Genomic DNA, 11,032 nt, shown 5'->3' on the forward strand with positions numbered 1-11,032 from the left:
TTAGCATTTGTCAGGTTTCTCTAAATTTACTCATTTTTCTCCCTTTCCACACTGTAATCTTTGGAAGGAAGTCTTTATGCCAGCTCACGTTTAAGGAGTGGGGAGTTACGCGACTCTGCTTGAGGGCAGACTATCTGTGTAAACTATTTGAAATTCTTCTGCTCCAGAGGTTTGTTAAGAATAGTTTTTACTTTTTTTTCTTTTTTTTGAGACAGAGTTTTGCTCTTGTTGCTCAGGCTGGAGTGAAGTGGTACAATCTCAGGTCACTGCAACCTCCTCCCCCTGGGGTTCAAGCGATTCTCCTGCCTCAGCCTCCAGAGTAGCTGGGATTACAGGCGCCTGCAACCATGCCTGGCTAGTTTTTGTATTTTTAGTAGAGATGGGGTTTCACCATGTTGGCCAAGCTGGTCTCAAACTCCTGACCTTGTGATCCACCCGCCTCAGCCTCCCAAAGTGTTGGGATTACAGGCATGAGCCACCGCGCCTGGCCTAATTTTTACTTTTTTTCCCCCTGCTCATTGGATCATCAGATGGGTAAAGTGCTAAGGTCCGCATTGTAACAAGGCTGGAGGGAGGCGCATCTTCCACATGACCATGAATACCTTTTCAACATTCTTACAAGCTGCAGAAGAATTTCTGTGTTTTTTCTAATACAGAGTCTCACTCTCTTGCCCTGAATGAAGTGCTGTAGAGCGATCACAACTCACTATAGCCTCAAACTCCTGTTCCCAAGCAATCCTTTCACCATGGATTCTCAAAATGCTTTACATTTTTAAAAAGTTGAAATGGCCCTCGGGGACAGTGGCTCATGCCTCTAATCCCAGCACTCTGGGAGGCCAAGGCAGGTAGATCCCTTGGGGCCAGGAGTTTGAGACCAGCCTGGCCAACATGGTGAAACCCTGTCTCTACTAAAAATACAAAAATTAACCTGGTGTGGTGGTGCACACATTAGTCCCAGCTACTCAGGAGGCTGAAGCATGAGAATCACTTGAACCTGGGAGGCAGAGGTTGCAGTAAGCTGAGATTGTGCCGCTGCACTCCAATCTGGGCCACAGAGTGAGACTCTGTCTCAAAAAAATTTTTTTAAGTTGAAATAATTCAAAAGAATAATATTTTTGTGATATAGGAAAATGGCATAAAATTCAAATTTCACAGTCTACAAATAAAGTTTTATTGGAACACAGCCATGCTCATTCATTGAAATATTGTCTACAGCTGCTTTCTTGATACAATGACAGAGTTAATCAGTTGCAAAAGAGATTGTATGGCCTTCAACACCTGACATAGTTACTATCTGGCCCTTTAAAGAAAAAGTTTGCCAACCCCTGCTCTAAGGTTTATCACAGTTTTCCTTCCAATAATCCTGTATCACATCATATAAAAGTTAGAAACTTAAGCTAGCATATTTTCCCCCCTCTATGCTTTGTGGTATTATGTATTTTATTTCTACATATGTTATAAACCCCATAATATGTTGTTATTCTTTTTCTTCAAGTAGCTGATGATCTTTTAAACAAAATTTTAAATGAGAAACATATATTTTACATTTACTCGCATATTTTCCATTTCTTGTTCTATTTATTCCCTTGTGTAGATCCAAGTTTCCATCTGGTATCATGTTCCTTCTGCCTGAATAACTTTCTTTAACATTTCTTTTTTTTTTTTTTTTGAGACAGAGTCTTACTCTGTCTCCCAGGATGGAATGCAGTGGCATGATCTTGGCTCACTGCAACCTCCACCTCCCTGGTTCAAGCAATTCTTCTGCCTCAGCCTCCCTAGTAGTTGGGATTACAGGCGTTTGCCACCATGCCTGGCTAATTTTTGTATTTTAGTAGAGACGGGGTTTCACCATGTTGGCCAGGGTGTCTTGAACTCCTGACCTCAAGTGACCCACCCGCCTCAGCCTCCCAAAGTGCTGAGATTACAGGAGTGAGCCACCACTCCCAGCCTCTTTAACATTTCTTATAGCATAGGTCGACTGATGGTGAAGTCTCTCACTCTTTGTGCGTGTGAAAAAGTCTTCATTTCACCGTCATTTTAGAGATATTTTCACTTGATTTAGAGATCTGCGTTGAGAGTACTTTTTTTCTCCACAACTTAAACAATTGTGTTCTATTACTTCTGGCTTACGTAGTCTCTGACAATAAGTCCATGATAATTGTTACCTTTGTCCCTCTCTATGCCATGTCTCTTTTTTCCCTCTGGCTTCTTTTAAGATTTTCTCATCATCTCAGATTTTCAGCAATTTGATTATAATGAATCTTGCTGTCATTTAGTATCTTATAGATAGTATTGAGATTCTTGGATCTTGGAGTTTCTAGTTTTCATCAAAGTTGGAAAACTTTTGGTCACTGTCTCTGCAAATATTTTCTGTTTTCTTGTTTCTCCTCTCTTTCTGAACTTCAACTACAAGTATGTCAGAGCACTTGATATTACCCCATGGATGACGTGGCTCTGTTATGTTCTTGGTTTTTTCTCTCTGTGTTCTTCCTTTCAGAAGCTTTCTGCTGATAATGTCATCTGCTGATAATATCTTCACGTTTACTAACCTTTTCTTCTGTGATATCTCATCTGCTATTAATCCCATCCATTCAAAATACATCTGAGTTATATTTAGGGCCAGGCACGGTGGCTCACGCCTGTAATCCCAGCACTTTGGGAGGCCAAGGTGGGCAGATCACCTGAGATCAGGAGTTTGAGACCCGCTAGGCCAACATGGCGAAATCCTGTCTCTACTAAAAACACAAAAATGAGCCAGGCTTGGTGGTGGGCACCTATAATCCCAGCTACTCAGGAGGCTGAGACACGAGAATTGCTTGAACCCGGGAGGCGGAGGTTGCAGTGAGCCAAGATCGTACCACTGCATTCCAACCTGGGTGACAGAGTGAGACTATGTCTCAAAAAAAAATTAGATTTAGATTTTGTGATTTTCATCTCAAATAATTTCAGTTTGTCAGTCTATGGTTGTTTCTTTGAAGGAATGTGCTTTTGTTTTCTTTGTGCTTTCCAGATTTTTCCTTTTGAATTTAATATTTCGCAGTTTAACTATCGTGTGCCTAAATATAATTTCTTTATATTAAACGTGTTTAGCTTGATGTCTTGTGTTAGTTATAGAAAAACTTTAGCCAGCAATATTGCCTCTACCCCATTCTCTCTCTCTTCTCCTTTTTGGATTCCAGAAATACATATGATTGAGCTTTTTATTGTGCTGCCTATAATATTAATGGTATTTTTGTGTTCTCCATCTTTTTTCTGTCTATGCTACAATCAAAGTATTTTCTGCTGACCTGTATTCCTATTCATTAATTCCCTCTTCTGGCTGGGCTAGGGGGCAAAAAAAAGAAAAAGAAAAAGAAAAACAAACAAAAATAATAATAATTCCCTCTTCTGCTCTATCTAATCTGCCTTTAGTCCTGTGAAATAAATTCTCAATTTTAGTTATTATATATTTTTTCACTCTAGGATACCACTTGATTCTTCATTTTTTATTAATTCCAATTATCTGGTGAAACTATCCAGCTTTTCATCTGTTTTGTTATACAAAGTAATTATAGTTAGTTCAAACTCTAACTGACACCTCCAGTATCTGGATCTCCTGTAAGGCTGTATTTTCTATGGTTTGCTTTTCTCTTGGTTTTCAGATATTAGTCCAGTTTCTTCTTCACATGCAATAATTTTTTTTTAAATCCCTTCTAAGCCATAGTAGATTTTTTTTAAACTTTGAAGCAGTCTCAAATGTACAGAACAATCACAACTATAGTACAAAGGACATTTTTTTCCTGGAACCATTTGAGATTAAGTTGCCATCACTTAATTTAAAAAAAAAAAAGAAAGAAAGAAAAAAGTTGCCATCACTTCTCAAACACTTCAATGTGTAATTCCTATGAACAAGGACATCCTCCTAGATAACCATAAAACCACCATCGGGCCGGGCACAGCAGCTCATGCCTGTAATCCCAGCACTTTGGGAGGCTGAGGCAGGTGGATCATGAGGTCAGGAGTTCAAGACCAGCCTGGCCAATATGGCGAAACCCTGTCTCTACTAAAAATACAAACATTAGCTGGGCATGGTAGTGCGCACCTGTAGTCCCAGCTACTTGGGAGGCTAAGGCAGAAGAATCACTTGAACCTGGGAGGTGGAGTTTGCAGTGAGCTGAGATCACGCCACTGTCCTCCAGCCTAAGCCACAGAGTGAGACTCTGTCTTAAATTAAAAAACAAACAAACAAAAACACAATCAAAATCAGGAAATTAACACTGGTAGATTACCGGCAGCTAATCCATAGCACAGACTCTATTCAAGTTTCACCAGTGTGCCTAATAATGTTTTTATGGCAAAAGGATCCGATACAGAATCACATATCACATTTATTTCTGTTATCTCTGGTCTTTTAAAATCTGGAACTGTTCTTTAATCTGTTCTTAACTTCAATTACACTTTTATAGATTATGACCCAGTTACTTTCTAGAATGTCCCTTAATTTGGGCTCACTCAGTGTTCCCTCGTGATTAGACTCAGGTTCTGCATCGTGTGCAGCAATATCGCAGAAGTGATGCTGTCTTTCTCACTGCATCCTATAGGTGGTACCTGATTCTCATTTATCCCATTGCTGTTGACGTCCACTTTGATCACTTGATTAAGGTGGTGTCTGCTATGTTTCTCCACTGTGAAGTTCCTGATATTCTCTTTGTAATTAATATGTATTTTGTGGAAAGGTGCTTTGAGAATATGTGAATAGCCCATTCCTCAACACACACCCCATGTATTCATTTATTTATAACGGTACAGAGTCATGGATTCCTATTTCATTCTGTAAGTTATAATCCATTAATATTGTTATTTATTTTGATGCTCAAACTTTCCAGCTCCAGCCAGTGGAAGCCCATTCTAGCTGGTTTTAGTTTTGTTTTGGCATGTCTCCATCACTCATTCTTTGAGCACTTTGCTTTTGAACAGCTTTATTGAGGTCTAATTCACATATGCTACAATTCACCCATTTGAAGTGCACAATTCAACAGTTTTAAGCGTATGCACAGCCATGTGCCACCATCACCGCAGGCAATTTTAGAACACTTTCATTACCTCTACAACAAGCCTTGTAGCATTCAGCTATCATGCCCCTACCCTCCCACCCACTGTAGTTCCCGGTAGCTACCAATCTACTTTGTGACTCTGTAGATTTCTTTATTCTACATATTTAATATAAATGGAATTATACAATATGTGGTCTTTGGTAACTGAATCCTTTCACTCAGCATAATGTTTTCGAGGTTTATCCAGATTGTAGTATGTACAATTACTTCATTCTTTTTTATGGCTGAATAATATTCCACTGTATGACCGTACTACATTTTGTTTATTCATCCATTGCTAGACATTTGGGTGGTTTCTAACTCATGGCTATTATGAATAATATTATAAAAATTCACGTGTAGGTATATCTCAGAGATATTGCTAGTTCAGTTCCAGATTGCCACAACAAAGCAAACATTGCAATAATGTGAGTCACACAAATACTTTGGTTTCCCAGTGCATATAAAAGTTACATTTGGCCAGGAACAGTGATCTGGCCAAATGTAATCCCAACACTTTGGGAAGCCAAGGCCAGCAGACCACTTGAGGCCAGGAGTTTGAGACCAGCCTGGCCAACATGGTGAAACCCCGTCTCTACTAAAAATACAAAAATTAGCCAGATGTGGTGATGTACACCTATAATCCTAGCTACGCGGGAGTCTGAGGCAGGAGAATCACTTGAATCCAGGAGATGGAGATTGCAGTGAGCCGAGACAGCATCACTGCACTTCAGCCTGGCGACACAGTGAGACTCTGTCTCAAAAAAAAAAAAAAAAAAAAAGTTATAAAAAAGTTATGTGGGAGAATCACTCAATCACTTGAGCTCAGGAACTCAAGACCACCTTGGGTAACATAGTGAGAACTCATCTCTATTTTTTTCAAGAAAAATAAAAAAGGAAAAAATATGTTACTGCTAAAAAATAAATGTTAACAATCACCTGAGCTTTCGGCAAGTCATAAGCTTTTTGCTGGTGAAGGGTCTTACCTCCATGGTGGTAACTGCTGACTGGTCAGGGCGGCGGCGGCTGCTGAAGGTTGGGTGGCTGTGGCAATTTCTTAAAATAAAACAATAATGAAGTTTGCCACATCTATTGACCCTTTCAAGAAAAATTTTTCTGTAGAATGTGATATTATTTGAAAGCATTTTATACACAGTAGAACTTTTTCAAAATTGTAGTCAATTCTCTCAAACCCTGCTGCTGCTTAATCAGCTAAATTTACGAAATATTCTAAATCATTTGTTGTTGTTTTCACGATGTTCACGGCATCTTCACCAGGAATAGATTCTATCTCAAAAAAGCACTTTCTTGGCTCATTCACAAGAAGCATTTCCTCATCTGCTCAAGTTTTACCATGAGATGGCAGCAAGTCAGTCGCATTGTCAGGTTCCACTACCAATACCAGTTCTCTTGCTATTTCTACCACATCTGCAGTTACTTCCTTCACCGAAGTGCTGAACCCCTCAGAGTCATTCATTAGGATTGGAATCAGCTTCTTCCAAACTCCTACTAATGTTCATGTTTTGACCTTCTCCCATGAATCATAAATGTTCTCAATGGTATCTAGAATGGTGAATCCTTTCCAGAAGCTTTTCGCTATCTCTGGCATTTCCTACAGCTTTAGGAAATAAATTCCTTCAGTAATAAGACTTAAAAGTCAAAATTACTCCTGGTTTTGTGGGCTGCAACATGGATGCTGTGTTAGCAAACAGGAAAACAACACTAATCTCGTATATCTCCATCAGAGTTCCTGGGTGATCGGGTACATTGTCAATTAGCAGTAATACCATCAAAGAAATTCTATTCTAAGCAGCAGGTCTCAACAGTGGGCTTAAAATATTCAGTAAGCCATTCTGTAAACAGATGTGCTGTCATTCAGGCTTTGTTGTTCAATTCCTAGATTACAGGCAGAGTAGATTTAGCATCATTCTTAACAAGCCTAGGGCTTGGAGTTTTTTTTGTTTGTTTTTTGTTTTTTGAGACAGGGTCTTACTCTTATTGCCCAGGTTGGTGTAGAATGGTGTGATGGAGGCTCACTGCAACCCAAATTCAAGAGATCCTCCCACTTCAGCCTCCCCAGTAGCTGGGACTGCAAGTGCAGGTCACCACGCAGAGCTAATTTTTGTATTTTTTGGTAGAGATCAAGTTTCCCCATGTTGGCCAGGCTAGTCTCAAACTCCTGACCTCAGGCAATCCGCCTGCCTTGGCCTTTCAAAGTGCTGGGATTACAGGCATGAACCACTGCACCCAGCCAACAACCCTAGGGTTTCTACAATGGTAAGTGAGCATTGGCTTCAACTTAAAGTCATCAGCTGCATTATCCCCTAACAAGAGAGTCACCCTGTCTTTGAAGCTTTAAACCAAGCATTTTCTTCTTCTCTCTAGCTATGAAAGTCCTAGGTAGCATCTTTTTCCAATAGAAGGCTGTTTTTATCTACACTGAAAGTCCGATCTTAGCTGGATCTGAATAACTTGCTGCAGCTTCTACGTTACCAGTTGCCACTTCACCTTGTACTTTCACATTTTGGAGACAGCTTCTTTCCTTAAACGTTATAAAACAACCTTTGCTAATGTCTAACTTTTCTCTTTCTTTTTTTTTTTTTTTTTTTTGAGAGACCGAGTCTCACTCTGTCTCCCAGGCTGGAGTACAGTGGCTCGATCTCTCCTCTCTGCAACCTCTGCCTCCCAGGTTCTAGCAATTCTCCTGCCTCAGCCTCCTGAGTAGCTGGGACTACAGGCATGCGCCACCACACCCAGCTCATTTTTTTTTTTTTGTATTTTAGTGGAGACGGAGTTTCACTGCACTGTCCAGGCTGGTCTTAAACTCCTGAGCTCAGGCAATCCATCCACCTGAACTTCCCAATGTGCTAGGATTATAGGTGTGAGCCGCTGCACCCGGCCACTTCTGACTTTTCTTCTGCAGCTTCCTCACTTATCTCAGTCTTCATAGACTTGAAGAGGCCTCGTCCTGGATTAGGCTTTGGCTTAAGGGAAGGTTGTGGCTGTTTGATCTTCTATCCAGACCACTAAAACTTTATATGAGCAGCATAAGGCTGTTTCAGTTTCTTATCATTCGTGTGTTCACTGGAGTAGTACATTCAATTTTCTTCAAGAACTCTTTCTTTGCATTCACAATTAGCTAACCATTTGGCACAAAAGGCCTAGCTTTTGGCCTATCTTGGCTTTCAACATGCCTTTCTTAATGAGTTTAATTATTTTTAGCTTTGATTTAAAGTGAGAGATGTGTAGTTCTTCCTTTCACTTGAACATTTAGAGGTTATTGTAAGGTTATTAACTGGCTTGATTTCAATAGTGTTGTGTCTCAGGGAAAGAGGAGGCCAAAGAGAGGGAGACAGATGGAGAAATGGCCACTTCATGGAGCAGTCGGAACACACACAGCGTTGATGGATGATGAAGTTCGCCATCTTCTATGGGCATGGTTCACGGCACTCCAAAACAATTACAATAGAAACCTCAAAGATCACTGATCACAGGTCATCATAACAGACAGATACGCACTAATGAAAAAGTTTGGAGTGTTCTGAGAATTACCAGAAGACACAAAGTAAGCACGTGCTATTGGAAAAATGGAGCCAATAGGCTTGCACAATGCAGTGTTGCCACTGACTTTCTATTTATGAAAACTGCAGTATCTGTGAAGCACACTAAAACAAGGTGCCGTAAAACAAGGTAAGCCTGCACAAGCTTTGTACGAACACATGCTTTCATTTCTCTTGGGTATCCTTAGGAATGGAATTGCTGGTTCATATGATCACTCTGTCTAATCATTTCTGAGCACTTTATTTTTTGGCAAAAGATGATTCAGGTTTACCTTCTGCTTTCCCTGCCCTATCCCTGTAATTAGCCATTTTGTCAAGTAGCCCTGGTTTCTTCCAGAGGATGATGGTATTTAGATATTAAGACTTGGGTGTCATTGGCTGGGCGCGGTGGCTCACGCCTGTAATCCCATCACTTTGGGAGGCCGAGGCAGGTGGATCACCTGAGGTCAGGAGTTCGACACCAACCTGATCAACAAGGAGAAGCTGTCTCTACAAGAAGAAAATACAAAACTAGCTGGGTGTAGTGGTGCATGCCTGTAATACCAGCTACTCGGAGGCTGAGGCAGGAGAATCGCATGAACCCAGGAGGCGGAGGTTGCGGTGAGCCAAGATCGCACCATTGCACTCCAGCCTGGGCAACAAGAGCAAAATTCTGTCAAAAAAAAAAAAGACTTGGGTGCTATCAAAGCATGATGTAGACTGATTAAAACAAAAAAGAGTTGGGTGCTAGCTATACTCATTATTATTAAGGTGTCATGGTTCCCAGGCCTTCTCAATGGATAAAGCTGGGAAATATCTGTATGTATATCCATAAGTGTACATACATTGACACATGCACACACAACATAAACACATACATACACTCATTTGCCTCAACATGTATTTCTATACCTGGCTATTTTATTTATTCTTGTTTTGTAGAGATGGGATTTCACTATGTTACCCAAGATGGTCTCAAACGCCTGGTCCCAGGTGATCCTCCCACCTCGGTCTCCCAAAGTGTTGGGATTATAGGCATGAGCCACTGCCCCTGGCCTCTACTTTTCTCCATGTATTTTGGAAATAATGAATTCTTCCCATTACCTCCAATTCCAATCCAGGCGTATAGGGTTACAGGTTGGAACATCACAGCGTTCATTCTCCCCCCTCCCCCCCCCTCCCCTCTCCTCCCCTCCCCTCCCCTCCCCTCCCCTCCCCTCCCCTCCCCTCCTCTCCTTTTCTCTCTTCTCCTCTCCTCTCCCCTCCTGCTGGAATGCAATGGCCTGATCATGCCTCATCTCAGCTTTAACCTCTTGGGCTCAAATGATCCTCCCACCTCAGCCTTCTGAGTAGCTGAGACTACAGGCACATACCCCTGCATCCAGCAATTTTTTTTGTATTTTTTGCTGCCCAGGCCGGTCTTGAACTCCTAGGCTCAACTGAACCGCCCATCCTGGCCTCCCTGAGTGTTGGGATTACAGGCACAAGCCCCTGTACCCGGGCTTCTTTTCCATGTTATAACCCTCTTTGCCAACAGTGAGAAACCTAGCTCACTTTTTCTCACTGGGTCAGTCCCACTGTATGCAACTGTTTTGCAGTGGGCAGGTCCATGCAAACCTATCCACAAAGGCTGAAGAAAAAGGTTGACAAAACCCGTTTCTCAGAAAGAAACATTTAATAAGGAATTAAAAAGAGAAGCCATGTCTAACATTATCGAGACAAAATGGCGGATCCCCACACTGTTGTCCTCAACCCCAGGGTTTGTGTACCACAGGGTGGCAATGTTAGGACAGTTGAAGTGATCCCTCGAGAAAAGGCAAGAATGCTATGTGAGTATGCCTAAGGGCAAGATTTAGTTGACAGTAGTTAAAGCAGATATCTTAGAGGCATCCCTGGAACTGGGGTTACTCAGAAGTCAACATGGTGGATTAGTATCCAAGATGGATTTGCTTTAGCCTCCACGGCAACCGATACCCCATGCCCTCCACCCCACCCAGACACTCCTCAGCTCTCCTGGCTCTGAGACCCTGCCCTGGGCCAGCCCAGCACATGGATGCCTCTTTGCCCCTCAGACTCCAGATGCCACATCTCGCCCTACACCGAAACAACCCTCAGCCTTCATGGGGTCCAACACTCTGCCTCGGGCCCCCCACCCCCAGTTCCCCACATGCACGTGCTCCTCCCTCAACAGGCTCTGACATCCCACATGGAGCTCCCCCCAGGTGCCCCGCCCACTCCTGCAGGAATGTCCTGCTCATCCTCCTTGAACTCCACTTCCTGGGGCTTGGGCAGTACCCTGGCCAGATGCCCTCTTCGCCGTTCTCATGACTCACTCTCCCTTGCTGAGCTGCACCCCAAGTAGAGGTCCTCCTTACCTTGCTTGGCTTTTGACATCCCATACCCGGCTGCGCTCACACTTGA

General features: G+C 42.1%; 1 pseudogene; it reads right to left on the reverse strand.

Annotated features, from left to right (window-relative positions):
• Positions 1-524: 524 nt before the first annotated feature.
• LOC116553583 lies at positions 525-634 on the reverse strand (annotated as a pseudogene).
• Positions 635-11,032: the final 10,398 nt, after the last annotated feature.

Source organism: Sapajus apella, unplaced genomic scaffold, assembly GCF_009761245.1.
Source record: "Sapajus apella isolate SASKATOON/1434 unplaced genomic scaffold, GSC_monkey_1.0 scaffold12, whole genome shotgun sequence".
NCBI classification, from domain to species: domain Eukaryota; kingdom Metazoa; phylum Chordata; class Mammalia; order Primates; family Cebidae; genus Sapajus; species Sapajus apella.